The sequence below is a fragment of the Rhinatrema bivittatum genome, chromosome 7, assembly GCF_901001135.1.
Source record: "Rhinatrema bivittatum chromosome 7, aRhiBiv1.1, whole genome shotgun sequence".
NCBI classification, from domain to species: domain Eukaryota; kingdom Metazoa; phylum Chordata; class Amphibia; order Gymnophiona; family Rhinatrematidae; genus Rhinatrema; species Rhinatrema bivittatum.
In genome coordinates, this window is record NC_042621.1 from 180387018 (window position 1) to 180404905 (window position 17888).

At 45.9% G+C, this 17888-nt stretch overlaps 1 protein-coding gene across 2 annotated transcripts in view; it reads left to right on the forward strand.

Moving 5' to 3' along the window:
- Nucleotides 1-560: 560 nt before the first annotated feature.
- The window catches only part of ERLIN1 (ER lipid raft associated 1), a 147959-nt gene continuing 130631 nt past the window's right edge, over nucleotides 561-17888 (forward strand). Inside the window, exon 1 of one of the 2 annotated variants that reach the window (XM_029609575.1) lies at nucleotides 561-852. The gene's annotated coding sequence lies outside the window, so the exon portion shown is untranslated. The remainder of the gene's footprint in view (nucleotides 853-17888) is intronic. The other variant, XM_029609574.1, reaches the window with a different exon arrangement.

Below are 17888 nucleotides of genomic sequence, written 5' to 3' on the forward strand. Positions count from 1 at the left end.
GCATCTTTGAGGAGCGATTTAGTAGGAGCATTTGGGGAGGACACCCCCCCCCCCAAAAAAAAAAAAAAAATACCACCTGTTCTTCAGTGCCTCTGCTCGCAAAATGACAAGACCATGCTCGGGCTTCACCTTCTCAAGGCAACCGCAGACCACCAGCCCATCATTTAGAAATGAGCTCATTCCGATCTTGTGAGCGCAAGAACCGAGCAGTTCTTCATGCAGACCAACTGCTATCATAGCATTTTCTGCAATGCCAGCTCTTCACCAATGATTCGGGTCTTCTATCCCAGACTAGACTCGGTTACCTGCTCCATTTTTCCTCAGTAGCCTGCGGGCAGCGCATTGCACATATTCACAGTATTGTCACAAATAATATTTTTTTATCCGAAATAAAAAGTTATATCTTGAGGGATGTCAGAAATATTTATTTTTTTATGTGAGCCCAACGCTGTTCCTAAACCCAAATTTCACTTGCTCTCTACAGCCAAGAAACACTAAGATGAACCGATTCTAAGAGAGGAGCATGCGCAGCATTTTTAGGGATCTCGAGACCGGAAGTAACCGTTGAATTCCAGGAGGTTCTCGCGTGCGGGCAGGCTGTGACGGCACCGTGGTGGTGCGCATGCGCAGAGTACTTGCTCCTTTCCACGGTGTTGGTCTGTGCTGAATGTGGAAACAAGGAAGAAGAAAGTCGTGCTTAGCTGTTGGCGATAACGCGGTGAAAAATCCACTACAGAAAAGGAAAAAAAAACTTGCCTATTAATTTAAAAAACAGTCCAGTTTGGTGGGAAAACTGCCTGTTTGATAACATTGGTGAGAGGAAAAATAACAGGCGACTGGAGGAAAAAGAAGGTACGTGACACTGCGACGTGTGTCAGAAGAACTTGAGCGGGAGCCTGGGATTAGAAGTGTGCGAGTTTGAGGAAGGCATAGCAGAGATTAAAGAGAGCGGGGTTATGAGACTTAAGGGAGGAGATAAAATGCGAGCAACTGCTTGGGCTTTGGGGAAGTTATTGGCTAGGGATGGTAGTGAGGCACTGGAGATGGGGGAGGTTGTGTTGGTAGGGGATAGAGATTTGAGAGGCGTGAAGGAAGCGGCTGTGGCCGCTTCTCCTTTTCGGCACTAGAAGAGAGACGCATTGAAGAATGATCCTTGGGTTAGGAGGCAATGAAAAGGAGATTGGGAAACCGGGGGGAGTAAGTCTCCTTGGAATAATATACTTTTAAAAGCCCTTGTGAATAATGATGGCCATCTGTAGGGGAGATTGTGAATGTTCTTTAACTTTTTTGGCTAGTGACTCTGGTTTAGGTGTTTTATTTTTAATGTTCACTGTATTTAATGCTTTTGTCTGATTTTGTTTATTTGTCTATCTCTTGTTTTATTTTACTTATTGTTTTGTTGTGAGACAGAACAATGGATAATGTGGCATACAAATGTGTTAATAACTACATAAACTTCTCTTTGCCTAAAATATGAAACTGCTAGTTATTTTTAGTTCAGGTCTTTCTATTTTGCTTAGAAGCCTCAATTTGTAGGGTGTTGGGATTTTGTAAAGGAGACTTGATAGAAGATATGAGCCAAGCAGTTTGTGTAAGTGTCTTTTTTTTTGTTTTGTTTTTTTTTAACTGTGTAAGTTTTTGTCAGAGAGACTCAGTGAAAACGAGGATACAAGCAAAATCTTACTGTTGGGAAAGAAGTGGTAACTGATTTGTCTGTGGAGCTATCTTTCATTTATTATTTGTTGTATTTTTAAACTTATCAAAGAAATCATGTTTAATTACTTTATCCATGCTGCTTGATCTCATTTTGTACTTCACTTGAGAAATTTAAAAGTAGCTTTCAGTGTTGTAAAGTTCGATTATTGTAACATGACGGTTACTCCACAATAAAAATTATTTGGAAAAAAAAAAGTAGCTTTCAGAAGCTACTCTTCCTTCATCAAATTGCAGTTTGGAAGTGAAATGACTAGGTTAATGCAAAGGATGGTGTTTATGGAATATATACAAGTAAACCACAGGTTTCATCTCATTGGTAGTGCAAAGTAGAGAGGGCTAATGCCTTACCAAATTGACAAAGAAACTACAGGATTTGTCTGGTAATAGATTTTTCCTCTTCTATGTCTGTTACTGTATTTATTAGATCATAAGATGCACTTAAGTGGCCTATATTGCCTGGTGTTTAATGGTCTGACTGTATGCCTGACCTCTGCATGACTGGTGAAGTCTATCTCACCAACCACTAAAGAGGGGGGATGGCCAGAGGAGGTGAGCATGAGTTTGGGAAGAGGGGTGGGAGAACATGATAAAGGATGATCTGGGATGGATGAAGGACAGACCTGCGCAGACTTTAAGATGCATGAAGATAAGCAGTTCTCTTTTGGGTCACATTCATTGAAATATTTTTTCCTAATTTTTTTTATTTTAAAACCTATGTTTTGATAATTGTGGAAGTCCTTTTCTACTTGGTTTGAAGTGCATGATCAATTTTATTTAAAATATGTTCTTGAATAGTTCTGAGCTCCCCTTTTAGTATCTTGATCATAAGATCATTGGTGCAATACATTTAGTAATAATTTCATTATTGCTTATTAATATGGTAGATTATTTTTATGATTGTAGATTTGTTGATTTTTTGTTTTATGCTTATCTGACCATTAATAAAAATTTGAGTTGAAAAGTGGGGAGGGGGAGGGATGGGGGAATTAGGGTGCAGGGAAGGCCAGGGGTGGGTAATTTAAGGAAAAAAAAAGAAAAAACCTCTGACCCATTTATATGCATGTATTGCTTTGATGTTAAATTTTTCAGTGTTGGATAGTTGCTGTTTATTCTGTTCCTGCTAATTTAAAAATAAATTCCCCACCCCCAAAAAAAAATCATTGGTACAGTGATCCGGCCTGGAAAACTGTTACCCTCATTTTTGCGATATGATCTTGTTTATGCTTGTCTTTAACTTCTGACCCACTTCACCAACGTACCATTTTTCACATTATCTGCATTGATAATATAAGCTACATAAACATCATTTATGCTTCTCCACCCAACAGAGAGTTCCCATGTAGGTAAGTGTAAGGTTGTGGGATATGTACTGGTACAGTTTACAGTGTGGGTCTTGCAATGTTTTGTATAATTTTTTTCATTTGAATTTGTTGAAATTTGCTTCAGTTTAGATTTTTTTTTTTTGGGGGAGGGAAGCAGAATTAGAGGAGCAGAGATTTTTCATAGTCTTGTGGATGGATACCTTTGTGTGTGCATGTCTGTCCAAAGAAAAAATGTAGCTGGGTCTTAAGGAGAAGGTAATAGGCTTGAGAAAAACATTGTCTAATATCTGAACTTTTAGCCATCTAGTAGATGATAGAGATGTGCTTTGGGTTAGGATTTCGTCTCGGGCTTCGTTTTGAGCCACCCCCCGCAGGAATTTTGTTTTTCCTGTAGTTCAGGGTTTTTTTTCGGGGGAGCCCCGATTTTCGGGTTAGTGCGCGCTAACGTGGCAGAGTTAGCGCGCACTAACCCAAAAATGAATTTTTTCCAAGATTTCGAAAAAATTCTGTCATTTTCTCCTGAACCATTCCGAATTAGGCAATTTCGTTGAAATTGCTTTGGAGGTCGCGTCGGCTGACCAGTTTCGGAGCCATAGTTGTTTTCTGGCTGCCACTATGGGGAGACGCCCCTGGCAGAGGTGCGCACTAGGTCTGAGGTCGCATCCATGAGGAAGGATATCACTGGTTCCAGTGTTTCACTGGACGTGGTTGCGTCTCTGGAGAGGAGCAAGCAGACACGTGTTACCATGGCGCAGCAGGAAGCGATGTGCAGGGTCATTGAAGCAACATCAAAGGACTGTTTAAGGATGGCCTCCTGACTTCTGTCCTGGGCAACCTTGAGTGCCGCTCCTCCTTCGACTGGGATGGTTGTGCGCTTTGAGATGGCAAAGACCATGGCGTTTACCTTTGGGAACCGTAGGAGTTCCTTGGCTGTGGGTTTCAGAGGGTATAGGGCTTCTAAGGCCCGTTCTCCTTTGAAGCTGGCCTCCAGGGCATTCCATTCCAGGTCAATCAGTTGTACGGCCTGTAACATTGGGAAATAGCATGAGGCCTGACGGAGAGACACCAGGATGGGGTTTGTCTTTGGCTCCGCTGTGGTACCCGTGCCTGGAATGGCCAGCGTCTTCAGGGTCATTGACACGAGAGCTGGTAACTCGTCTTTGGAGAAGAATCGCAACATGGTTCGGTATGGTTCCATCCCTGGAGGGATTTCCCCTTCCTCCAGGGAGTCAGTCTAGTCCCCTGAGGTGTCTGTATCGCCTGTAGGGAGGCTCTTGCTTATGTGGGGCACATCTCGAGAGGTCCGAGAGCTGCTTGGAAGATCTTGTGCTTCTGGTGGAGACTGGGACTGTCTTCCGCGGTACCGATTGCGCCTGGATGAAGGTTTGCAGCCCTTTGAAGAATTCCACCCAAGAAAAGGTCCCTGGGTCCATACTGAATCCCGGCGGGTTTATGGTGGAAGCCTCAAGGTGCCTTCCTGTGTAGGCACCGAGTCGGAGATACAGAGGATCAGAGTACTATCGTTAGTGGATCCAGAACCCTCTACTGGCTGGGGGGGCGCTTGCTTAGGTTCCCCCTGAACCTCTTCACACTGCTGGCATAGGACGGAGGCCACTTCAGGTGGCAGGCTGAACAGAGGGCTTGTCCCTTGGTCTTCTTGGCCGGCGGTGCCATGACTTGTGCGCGGGTAGTGATTCAAAACTCGTCTGTGCGCATTGGTATGTGTGCCGGGAGGCTTAGTTCTGCGCTCCAGGTGCTCCGACGATGTGCAAGCGGGATGTGTGTGTAGACTACCACTTTGTGCGCCTGGGCGAGATGTGCACATCTCTGTGCGCACGGGCCTATTTGTGTGCCCGGTACCGTTGTGCGCGCCGCTGTGCGCACAAGTCGGTTGTGCACCCGGCTCAGTTGTGAGGACGTTACGGTGGTCAAGGGGTGGGAACGATGCTGACGACCATGCGGCCACGATGGCCCTCCCCCCCCCCCCCCAAAGAGGGTCTCTACGTGTGTGGACCCTCGCACCAGATCGGGGTCTAGCTCGGACGGAGCTGCTCAACCCGATTTTAACAGATGCCGGAAGGGATGATCTGTGCGGCTATTTGAGCCTCGGAGACCAGAGACTTAAAAAGAGGTTTCTACCTTACCTGGTCTCGGCGTTTCCCGGTCTCGTGCCAGGCGGTCTCCGGCTGCGGGGGGAGAGAGAGTTACCTTCACCGCCACACTCAATTCTGCATCCGCTGCCTCTAAGCCACACTGGGGTCTAAGTCCACGCCGGGAGACGGCTACCGGACCGAGGCTTACCTCTGAGGGATCTCGGAAATCACCTCAGGAATTCTCGACTGGGGGAGGGACCCTTAGGTATCACCGCAGGAGAGTGGGGCTCGTCTTCTTGAGGTAAATTTTCTTTCTTCTTTGTTTTAGAATTGCTAACAGTATTCTAGTGGGTGGAAATGTCCCTATCTGCTTTAGGAGACTGAGAAATACTGAAGAGCAGAGCTTCCTTCACGCGGGTATATGTAGGCTGACGTCAGCTTTGAAATCTGACTCCATCTCCCATCTGCTATCAGGATTACACTATACCCATTGGTCCTGAGTCCATCTGGCTACACGCTAGGAAAGCCTTTTTTTTTTTCAAATAAGATGAAGTCTGTTCAATGATATTACAAAGGTAACTTACATACTTTTGCACAACTAGCAACAATTAATAAAGGAAAAGAGCAAAAATGTTATAACAGTTAAATATTGAAAGATTTAAGAATAAATTATTGCATTCAGGTATAAAATAACCGTTCTATTTAAGGAAGGTACAGCAAGAGACTGCTTGATTATATAAAGTGATGAGATGTAAATTTTATTTAATAAAGTTGTTTATAGTAAGAAAATCTGTAGCAATCAGCCCCCCGTTTGGCATACTTCTTTTTTTTTAACATAAAAATTTAAAAATAAAAAAATTGTTTAAATATCTGCTTGGACTGGTGATTAAAGTGTGCCCAAGAGCGGTGAGAACACTGATAGCCTGAAAAATTTGCTTCAGTACCCGCTGGGCGGTATGATGGTCCTCAACAAACATTTAAAAAATTTAAATTGTTTGCTCAATCAAAATATTTTGAAACATATTATACTGACGTCTGGTTTTCTATACTTACAATGATGTCACTAATGCTCTTTCAGCTTCCACCATCCTGAGCTTGTAGTGCCTCCACAGCACTGAGACTTGACAGAATAGGCATTTGTTTCTTTTCAGATTGGGCAGCCATTGTGCCCCTCTTCAGGATCATTCACATACCTGCCCCACCCCCAGATTGCTCAACCCTGAGCTACAGCATTGTTAGCAATATATTTTCAGATTATTAGATGTATTTATAAAAGACTTTCAAACTGAATTGGTTTTCCAAAGGGGCACTTCAGCTTGCGGTACCGATTTTAAAGTTTTATTTATAAAGGTCTTTTCCTCATTCTTTACCTATGTAAAGACAATTTCATTTAATAAGGCCTTTAATTTCAAGCAGGATATTTTATAAGAAATGGGAGCAGCAGCACAAAGAATTCTATTGAATTAACGTTTGGAGGCACTTGGTTCCACTTTTGAGTTTAATGCAAGAATTTTGCCTCATCTGTACAGTGACTTGCAAAAATATTCAACCCCCTAAAAAAAAATCAGATGTGTGAATTACAAATGACACTTACACAGATTGTTCCAAACAGTATGCTTGTTGAAAACTAGTATGCTTTTAAAGTAAGTTTTCAAAGTCACAATTCATAATTTCTCTGCATTTTTTGTAAAATAAAAACTGAAAAATGCTGTTTGCATAAGAATTCAACCCCTGTGCTGTGGAAGCTCCAAGTTTTCACAGATGAAAGATATTGTTAATTGGCTTACGGTTGGCCTCTATTTGTGAATCATTAAACAAAGGTCAGCTTTTCTGAATAAAAGACCCCCTAATTCCAGTACCATTGGTCAGACTGTGAATCTGAAGGAAAGCTGTGAAAATGAAGACCAAAGAGCATTCTGAGGAAATTAAAGTTAGTTATACGCATCCACAAGATAGGAAAAGGCAACAAAATAATATCCAAGTGCTTGGATATCCCAGTGAGCACTGTTGGATCATTCATTTCTGAAGAAATGGAAGCTGCATCATACCACCCAGACACTGCCTAGACAAGGCTATTGCTAAAATCTCAGCATCAGAGCAAGGAGGAGACTTGAGAGAGAAGCCACAGAGGCCAACAATCACTTTGAAAGAGCAACAGAGTTCAGTGGCTGAGACTGGAGTAGAGGTGCACCAGTGAACCATATCAAGAACTCTGCATACAACTGGCATACAAGGGAGGGTGGCTAGAAAAAAGCCATTACTGGAGAAAAATCACATCAAAGCATGTCTGGAATTTACCAGAAAGCATCAGCATGACCCAGCTAAAATGTGAGATAAGGTGTTCTGGTCAGATGAGACAAATCCATAAGATAGGTAAGAAGGGAGAAGTGGTGATCGTGGGTGACTTTAATATGCCAGATGTAGACTGGAAAATCCCATCTGCAGAAACTAAAAATAGTAGAGCGATAGTGGATGCCATGCAAGTAACTTTGTTCAAACAAATGGTGTTGGAACCCACGAGAGAATGAGCTATACTCGACTTAGTGCTCACTAATGGAGATAATGTCTCCGATGTCCAGGTGGGCACCCACCTCAGCACCAGTGATCATCAAACGATATGGTTTAATATCACTAAAAGAATAGGGAAAAGAACCACAAAGACCCGAGTTTTACAGTTCAAAAACACAGACTTTGAGGAAATGGGGAAGTACCTGGAGGAAGAACTAAAAGGATGGGAGAATGAAAGAGATGTGGATCAGCAGTGGACCAATCTAAAAGGAGCAATCACCAAGGCAACTGCTCTATATGTTAGAAATGTAAAGAAAAGCAAAAGAAAATTGAAACCTATCTGGTTCTCAAAGGAGGTGGCTGACAAAATTAAAGCTAAAAGAACAGCATTCAAAAAATACAAAAGATCCCAAAGGGAGAAGCACAAAGAAGAATATTTGTTTCAACTGAGGGAGACGAAGAAATTAATCAAGTTGGCAAAAAGTCAAGCGGAAGAGAGGATTGCCAAGGAGATAAAAAATGGTGACAAAACATTTTTCAGATACATCAGCGAAAAGAGAAAGGTCCAAAGTGGTATAGTGAAATTGAAAGGTGGTAATGATCAATGTGTGGAGAGAGATGAAGAAATGGCAGAAATATTAAACGAATACTTCAGCTCTGTGTTCACTAAAGAAGACCCTGGAGAAGGACCATCTCTACACAACAAGAAACTGGAGGGAAGTGGAATAGATGAAAATCCTTTTACAGTAGAAAATGTATGGGAAGAGCTAAAGAATCTGAAAGTGGACAAAGCTATGGGGCCTGATGGGATTCATCCAAGGATACTGAGGGAGCTCAGAGATGTTCTGGCGGGTCCGCTGTGTGACCTGTTCAATAGATCCCTAGAAACAGGAGTGGTACCAAGAGATTGGAGAAGAGCGGTGGTGGTCCCGCTTCACAAGAGTGGGAACAGGGAGGAGGCTGGCAACTACAGACCGGTTAGCCTCACTTCGGTGGTGGGAAAAGTAATGGAGTCACTGCTGAAAGAGAGAATAGTGAACTATCTACGGTCAGGAGAATTAATGGACCAGAGGCAACATGGATTCACCAGGGGAAGATCCTGTCAGACAAATCTGATTGACTTTTTTGACTGGGTAACCAAAGAATTGGATCAAGGAAGAGCGCTCGATGTCATCTACTTGGATTTCAGCAAAGCTTTTGATACGGTTCCGCACAGGAGACTGGTGAATAAAACGAGAAGCTTAGGAGTGAGGGCCGAGGTGGTGACCTGGATTGCAAATTGGTTGACGGACAGAAGACAATGTGTGATGGTAAACGGAACTTTCTCTGAAGAGAGAGCGGTTTTAAGTGGTGTACCACAAGGATCGGTTTTGGGACGGGTCCTGTTCAATATCTTTGTGAGCGACATTGCGGACGGGATAGAAGGTAAGGTTTGTCTTTTTGCGGATGACACTAAGATCTGCAACAGAGTGGACACGCCGGAAGGAGTGGAGAGAATGAGACAGGATTTAAGGAAACTGGAAGAGTGGTCGAAGATATGGCAGCTGAGATTCAATGCCAAGAAGTGCAAAGTCATGCATATGGGGAGTGGAAATCCGAATGAACTGTATTCGATGGGGGGGGGGGGGGGGAAAGGCTGATGTGCACGGAGCAGGAGAGGGACCTTGGGGTGATAGTGTCTAATGATATGAAGTCTGCGAAACAATGTGACAAGGCGATAGCAAAAGCCAGAAGAATGCTGGGCTGCATAGAGAGAGGAATATCGAGTAAGAAAAGGGAAGTGATTATTCCCTTGTACAGGTCCTTGGTGAGGCCTCACCTGGAGTACTGTGTTCAGTTCTGGAGACCGTATCTACAAAGAGACAAAGACAAGATGGAAGCGGTACAGAGAAGGGCAACCAAGAAGGTGGAGGATCTTCATCGGATGACGTACGAGGAGAGATTGAAGAATCTAAATATGTACACCCTGGAGGAAAGGAGGAGCAGGGGTGATATGATTCAGACTTTCAGATACTTGAAAAACTTTAATGATCCAAAGACAACGACAAACCTTTTCAGACGGAAAAAAATCAGCAGAACCAGAGGTCACGAGCTGAGGCTCCGGGGAGGAAGACTAAGAACCAATGTCAGGAAGTGTTTCTTCACGGAAAGGGTGGTGGATGCCTAGAATGCCCTTCCAGAGGAAGTGGTGAAGTCTAAAACTGTGAAAGACTTCAAAGGGGCGTGGGATAAACACTGTGGATCCATCAAGTCTAGTGGGCATAAATATAGAGGAGGTGGTAAAACACTGCACGGAGCGGCAGTAGCCACAGAGGCATTCACGGAGCGGGATGCCAGTGGCGAGTAGTTGTTCCACCTTCAGGCAGCAAAATATTGCACGGAGCAGCAGTAGCCACAGAGGCATTCACGGAGCGGGATGCCAGTGGTTTGTGTTCCACCTTCACGGAGCGGAAGGTTGGAGGGCTGCCATCTCCAAAAAAACAAAAAAACCAAAACAAAAAAACAAAAAACAAACAAGCAAAACAGAGGTGGGTAAGAGTATGGGGCAGGGGTGTGGCCGTTTATTGCGGCAGTTGCTACCCCTGATTGAGCTGGATGTTCATTAGGATGCGGATACGGCACTGCTCTCTGCATTGGTGGAGGGGTGGAAGGGAATTGGGGCCGGAGGGTGCTGGAAGCCAATAGTGACGGGGGAGGGGGAGAAAAAAAGGGGTGGGGGGGAAGATTAAAAAAAAAAATGGATAAACTGCGTAGCTTGCTGGGCAGACTGGATGGGCCGTTTGGTCGTCTTCTGCCGTCATTTCTCTGTTTCTATGTTTCAAATGGAGCCTTTTGATCAAAATTCAAAACGCTCTGTGTTGCACAAACCTAACACTGCGCATTCCTCAGAAAACACCATGCCAACAGTAAAATATGGGGGTGGCAGCATCTTGTTTTGGGGATGCTTTCCTCAGCAAGGACTGGGCATCTTCTTAAATTGAAGGACGGATGGATGGTATAACATACAGGCAAATACTGCAAGACAACCTTCCTCAGTCTGCTAAAGACTAAAACTTGAGAGAAAGTTCATCTTTCAGCAGGATAGTGATCCCAAGTACAAAGGCCAAAGCAACACAGTGGATGAACAATAAAAAAGTGAATGTTCTACAAGTCAGTCAGATCTCAGTCCAATCGAGAATGTTTCACTATTTAAAAATTGCAGTCCATAAGCGTCATCCAACTAACCTGGACAACCTGGAGCAAATCTGCCAGGAAGAATGGGCAAAAATCACAGCCAAACAGTTGCAAAGCTTGTAGAAACTTACCCCAACAGATTTAAAGTTGTTATTGCAACAAGTGGTTCTACCAAGTTACTAGTCTGAAGGGGCTGTATACTTATGCAAGCAGTATTTTTCAGTTTTTAATTTTATTTTATAAAAAATACAGATAAATAATGAATTGACTTTGAAAAATGTACTTTAAGAGCATACTGGTTTGCAATGAACATACTACCGGAACAGTCTGTGTAGGTGTCATTTGTAAACCACACACATCTAACTTTTTAGGGGATCAAATACATTTGCAAACTACTGTATATATCACTTTGTAGTCTTATTCTAGTTGCAAGATAATTCTTTGGTTGTCAGATGTGATGATGTAATAATGAAAACAATATGCCATTTCCCTGTACGTACCCGGATCAGTCCAGACTGCTGGGTTTTGCCCCCCTCTAGCAGATGGAGACACATGTTTTTAAAACAAAGCTCCACCTTATATAGGAGAGTGCCACCTACAGTCTGGCAGTATTACTCTGTCTCCAAGCAGATGGTGGAAGTGCAAAACCTACAGTCTGGTCAGTGTATATTATTTTCTGGGATAGTTAGTCAGAATTAGATAATAGATTTCTAGCCTAAATTAGTGGATTGGTCTCTTAAAAAAACAAACAAACTGCGATTCTGTGGTCAGCCTCCCAGAGGGTCGGCAGGTCCTGAGAGGGCTATCCCCTGCTGGTTTTGAGACAGCTGCCAAAGAGGGTTGAGGACCCTATTGTTAGCCTTGGGCAGCGTGGGTGCAATACCGGGGAGCCCGGCTCAGTCCACCCAGACAGATCAGCACCCTAGACCACTTCAGGCAAGTCTAATTTAAAAAAAGAAAAAGTTTTCACTTTTACTTTCATTTTGTTGGGCCGTCTCTCTCCTCCCTCTCATCGCGTTGGGGGGGGGGGGGGGGGTGTTTCTTCGTGTTATCGGTTCGGGAGGGGGGGCTGATTTTTGTGGGGTTTTTTGTGGTTTTGGTTTTATTGCCGGCTCCTCCGATGCCACGGTCGGCTCTCCCGTGAGGGGCTGTGTGCAGAATGTTTACCGAGGGGAGAGGATTTCTCCGGTGCAGGGAAATCAAAGAAAGTGTCGAAAACTAAGCCGGCGCGAATCTCTTCGGTAGCAGATGGGGCTGTTCAGCCTGCACCTGATCCTTTTCAGCTAAGCGCGGGAACGGAGGCCATATTGCAAACGTTCCACTCTGCTACTCAGTCAGCCATGGGGGAGGGGAGTTTTCCTCCTCAGCCCAGATTCCCTGTCCTCAGGGAATCTGTGCAGCCTGCTTCCCCCGCCACGGAGGACAGTCCTGAGGGGACTTCTGACTCCTCCTCTGACTCATCCTTCATGGTTTCCTGCATAAAGCTTTTAAGGCCAAAAAAGCAGGGAAACTGCATGAGGGGGTGAAACTTGCCTCTCAAGGGACTAAGCCCCATGCTCACAAGTGCGCTAAGACTCAAAAGGGAGCGGGTCCGGTCAAGCCTAAGCGTCCTCTCTGCACTGGGGATCCGCAGGGGGCTACTGATTCTTCAACGCAAGATTCAGATCCCGGAGATCTGGATTCGCAACCCCAGATTCCGCATGGAGCGGATGAGGCGGATCCTAATCCACAGCAGGCTGAAAGAGGCTCGCAGGCCATGGAGAGTGATGATCCTAAGGTGGCACATCTTTTTCGCAAAGAGGAACTTGTACCGCTTATCCTGGCTATTCTCATTGAGCTGGGCATTGACAGCCCTCCTGAGGAATCCAAACTCGGTAAGATGGATCCTGTGTTGTTGGGCCTGAGAGGTCCTGCCACTGCTTTTCCTTTCCATTTCTCAGCTACGGATTTTTCGTTCCAGGAATGGGATACCCCAGATCTCGGGTTGAAAGTCAGTAAGGCCATGGATAAGCTGTATCCTCTGCCAGAGGAGGCTTTGGAGATGTTGCGTGTCCCTAAGGTAGATGCGGCAGTTTCTGCTGTCACCAAGAAAACCATGATCCCAGTCACAGGGGCGACAGTGCTCAAGGACCTATAGGACAGGAAGTTGGAGGTGCAACTCAAAAGGATTTTTGAGGTCTCAGCCATGGGAGTTCGGGCGACTATATGCAGTAACTTTACAATGAGAGCAGGACTCCGCTGGATACAGCAATTAAGAGCCAATGCAAGCTTCTCGGATGAGGAGGCTGCCCAGATGGGCAGTCTAGAATCTTCAGTGGCTTACTCCGCTGATGCCTTCCATGACCTCTTGCGGACGTCGGCAAGGTCCATGGTGTCGGCGGTCTCCGACCGGAGGCTCTTGTGGTTAAGAAACTGGTCGGTGGATGTGTCGTCCAAGGCACAACTGGGATCTCTGCCTTTTAAGGGTAAGCTACTCTTTGGAAAGGTCTTGGAAGATATGATTCAATCCCTGTGAGATAATAAGGTTCATCGTTTGCCGGAGGACAGATCTCGCTCTCGAGGTTCCTTCTTGTCTAGGGTCAGATTCAGAGGGAATCGGTGGTATTGACCAGCGAAGGCGCCCAGCTCTTCCTTTCATCCAGTACCAGCGAAGCAACAATCCTGGTCCTAGCCGTTTCGGAGCCGAAGATTCGGCAGAACCGGTTCGGCTCAGCCTTCCCCAGGGTCCAAGTCTTCACAATGAAGGGGCGCCGGTTCACTCCTCGGTACCGGCGGTAAGGGTCAGGCTGTCCCTGTTTTTCGAGGAGTGGGCCAAGGTGACTACGGACCAGTGGGTGATGACCCTGATAAAACAAGGCTACGCTTTAGATTTTGCATGTCAGTCTCGGGATCAGTTTCTTGTCTCCCCCTGAGGGTATGCCACAAAGCGAGCAGCGACATGGGAGACGTTGCAGTGGCTTTTGCAGTTATGGGCCATCGACCCTGTTCCTCCAGAAGCACAAAGAAAAGGTCACTACTCCATTTACTTCGTGGTGCCAAAGAAAGGAGGGATCCTTTCGGCCCATTCTAGACCTCAAAAGTGTGAACAAATGTCTAAAGGTTCCTCGCTTTCGCATGGAAACCCTGCAGTCGGTCATTGCTTCCGTCGGAAAGGGAGAATTTCTAGCATCGCTGGATCTTACGGAAGCTTACCTTCACATAGGCATCCGTCCAGACCACCAAAGGTTTATTCGGTTCTGCGTTCTGGGGCCAGCATTTTCAGTTTCGGGCTCTACCCTTTGGTCTGGCTATTGCGCCCAGGACATTCACCAAGATTTTGGGGGTGGTGGTGGCGGCCCATCTCCGGAGGGAAGGCCTTCTGGTTCATCCCTACTTGGACGACTGGCTGATTTGGGCAAAATCAGAAATGCTGGCCAGGGACACTATTCACAGAGTGCTACAGCTTCTTCAGTCGTTGGGCTGGGTGGTCAACCTCTCAAAGAGCAGGCTCCTACCCTCTCAGTCCTTGGAATATTTGGGAGATCTTTTCAACACTCAGAAGGGAAGAGTTTTTCTTACCATGGAACGCATCTCCAAGTTACAAGACCAGGTGAGGGGCTTGTTATTCAAGAGTATTCCCAGGGTCCGGGATTATCTACAGGTTCTCGGATCCATGACTTCAACATTAGAGCTGGTGCCCTGGGCGTTTGCTTATATGCGGCACTTGCAGTACGCATTACTGTCCCGATGGAACCCAGTGTCCGAGCTGTTCCTTCTCCCTCTGCCGCTTACAGGGGTGGCACGGGACAGTCTCGCGTGGTGGCTGGTGACGGACAATCTATCCCGTGGGGTTCCTCTGGAGGTGCCCGACTGGACAGTGGTCACCACGAACGCCAGTCTCTCCAGCTGGGGAGCAGTGTGTCAGAGGCGATCTGTACAGGGACTGTGGTCTCCCGAGGAATCTCAGTGGTCGATCAATCGGCTGGAGACTCGAGCAGTGCGGTTAGCATTAGAAGCATTCTGCCCTCTTCTGCAAGGGAGAGCAGTCTGGGTGTTGTCGGACAATGCGACCACGGTGGCATACATCAACCGCCAAGGAGGAACCAGGAGCCACCCTGTGGCCGTGGAAGCGAGTAAGTTGATCAGCTGGGCAGAACAACACTTAGCATCACGGCGTCTCGCATTGCAGGCATGGACAATGTGCAGGCGGATTTCCTCAGCCGGCATCATCTCGATCTCGGAGAATGGGAGTTGGTGGACGATGCCTTTCAGCGCATATGCGTAGCATGGATCAGGCCCAGCATGGATCTCATGGCAATCATAAAGAGACGGGAGCAGAAGGGGTAAATGCCCTGGTACTACCCTGGCCCACCGACATTCTACTGTACATATTCCTGCCTTGGCTGCTGATCGGCAGGGTTCTCCGGATAGAGCGTCACCTGGTGCGAGTAATTTTAGTAGCGCCGGAATGGCCGAGGCACCCATGGTATGCGAACCTCCTCAATCTAGCGGTGGTAGGTCCGCTACGGTTTCCAGAGATCCCAGACCTACTTCTCCAAGGACCCGTTTGTTTGGCAGAAGTCTATCGCTTCTATCTAGCAGCATGGTTTTTGAAAGGCACCACCAAAGTCGCAAAGGTTATTCTCCAGCGGTGGTATCCACTCTCCTCCGGTCACGTAAGACATCCATTAATCTCACATATGTTAGAGTGTGGAAGGTTTTTGAGTCCTGGTGTCTAGAACAAGACGTTTCGCTAACCCGAGCTTCGGTGTCGGATATTCTGTGTTTTCTTCAAAGTGGACTGTCCAAGGGCTTATCGTGCAGATCTTTATAAGTTCAGGTAGCAGCTCTTGGTTGTTTGCGTGGTTCGGTGCAAGGTGGAGCGTTGGCGGCGCATCCGGATGTAGCTCGTTTCCTTCAAGGAGTAAAGCACTTGCGTCCTCTGGTCAAACAGCCTTGATGATCTTGGAGTCTGAATTTGGTGCTTACCGCTTTGTGTGCCGTGTCTTTTGAGCCTATAAAGAGGACCTCACTGAAGGATCTTACCTCGAAGGTGATTTTTCTGGTCGCCATTACTTAGGCTCGTAGAGTCTTAGAACTCCAAGCTCTTTCCTGCAGGGAACCCTTTTTGAGGATCTCCAGTTCGGGAGTTTCTTTACGGACGGTTCCTTCTTTTCTGCCGAAGGTGGTGTCGTCTTTTCATGTCAATCAATCGGTGGAGCTTCCAGCTTTTGGGGAGTTAGACCGGTCAGATCCTTTGTCCGGGGAATTGCGGAAGCTGGATGTTCGCAGGGCATTGCTGCGGTATTTGGAGGTTACCAATGGTTTTCGTTTGTCTGACCATCTCTTTGTGCTATGGAGTAGTGCTCAACGGGGTCACATGGCTTCAAAAACTACCATTGCTTGATGGATGAAAGAGGCTATCAGTACGACTTATTTGCTGTGGGGTAGACCTCTCCCAGTTGGGCTCTGTGCTCACTCTACTAGGTCGCAAGCGGCGTCCTGGGCGGAGTGTCACTTGGTTTCTCCACAGGAGATTTGTAGGGCGGCTACGTGGAAGTCAGTACATACTTTTGCAAGGCATTACAGATTGGATGTGCAAGCTGCGGAGTTGGGAGGATTTGGAGAAGGTGTGCTGCAAGCGGGCCTCTCTGGATCCCATCCCAGCAGTCTGGACTGATCCGGGTACGTACAGGGAAAGGAAAATTAGTTTTCTTACCTGATAATTTTCGCTCCTGTAGTACCACGGATCAGTCCAGAGTCCCGCCCGAACAGAGTCATGACCGTGGGGGAGAGTCCCCTCTTTTCTTAAGGTTTTTTCCTCAGTTTTTCCACATCTGCAGAGATTTGATTTGATTAACCTCGAGTGGTTCTACAGGTTCAGGTCTTCGAAGGGTTCAGTGACCCGGTTGTAATTTTTCTAGTTCAAGGGTTAGTGTACATAGTTATGGTATCTTATGGGAGCCATTATGCTTTGACATTATGTAATACTGCCGGACTGTAGGTGGCACTCTCCTATATAAGGCAGAGCTTTGTTTTAAAAACATCTGTCTCCATCTGCTGGGGGGCAGCAAAACCCAGCAGTCTGGACTGATCCGTGGTACTACAGGAACGAAAATTATCAGGTAAGAAACTAATTTTCCTTTAACAGCAGTTCTCACAATCATGCAGGATAAAACATTTTTGTTTCCAAACAAAAATGTGAAGGATTGTAGTTCATCCTGCTCGCATAAGACAGTAACTTGAAGATATGTATTTGACATCTGCTCAGCTGTTTTGCATTGCTTTGAGTAAGGTAGAGTGTTTGGGTGGTGGAACAATTTCATATTCAGTGAGTCAAAAACAAATGTTTAATTTTTACAGTGTAGTTTCTTGCAGGGCATGTTGCTGCACAGCTCAGGACACCACCCATTATTTAATATGCATAACCACAGTCCAGCTTAATTGAAAATTTTGCACATTAATGATAACTCTCACACAGCATTCAGTGAACAAGGAACCTTCCTCAAAAATGACTATTAAAAATTTATCAGAAAGCAGACAGGGTTTAAGAAAAAAGCTTGTTTCTTAGCTTCCAGACAGATGAATCCAGAACCAGTGGGTTATGCACCTCTATCAGCAGATGGAGACTGAGCAAAGCTGACATCACAGTATATTTATACCCCTACAGTGAAATCAGCCTACCAGTATTCTCCATCTCCAGCAGATGTTGGATGTGCATCTCCCTACTGAGGATTGCTTCAAGTTTTAGAAGGAGAAAGAAGAAGGAAATGTAATTGGCCCTGCTCTCCTGCGGTGATACCAAATGGTCCCTCCCACAGCTGAGAATTCCTGAAGTGATTTCTGTGGTCCCTCAGATGAGTGCCTTGGTCCGGTAGCTGGTTTTTCAGTCGGCATGGACTTAGCTGTTGAAACAACTAAAAGGCAGCAGGTGCAGAAAGCTGAGCACGGCGGTGACTGTATATGCACTCTGCCCCACCCACTCATCCAGAGACCCACTCTGTACTCAGCTGGGATGGGCTGAGCTCAGGTAAAGCTTAAAAAAAAAAAAAAAAGGACATTAAAAAAAGCTGGTAGTTCCTGGGGCTGAATCTAT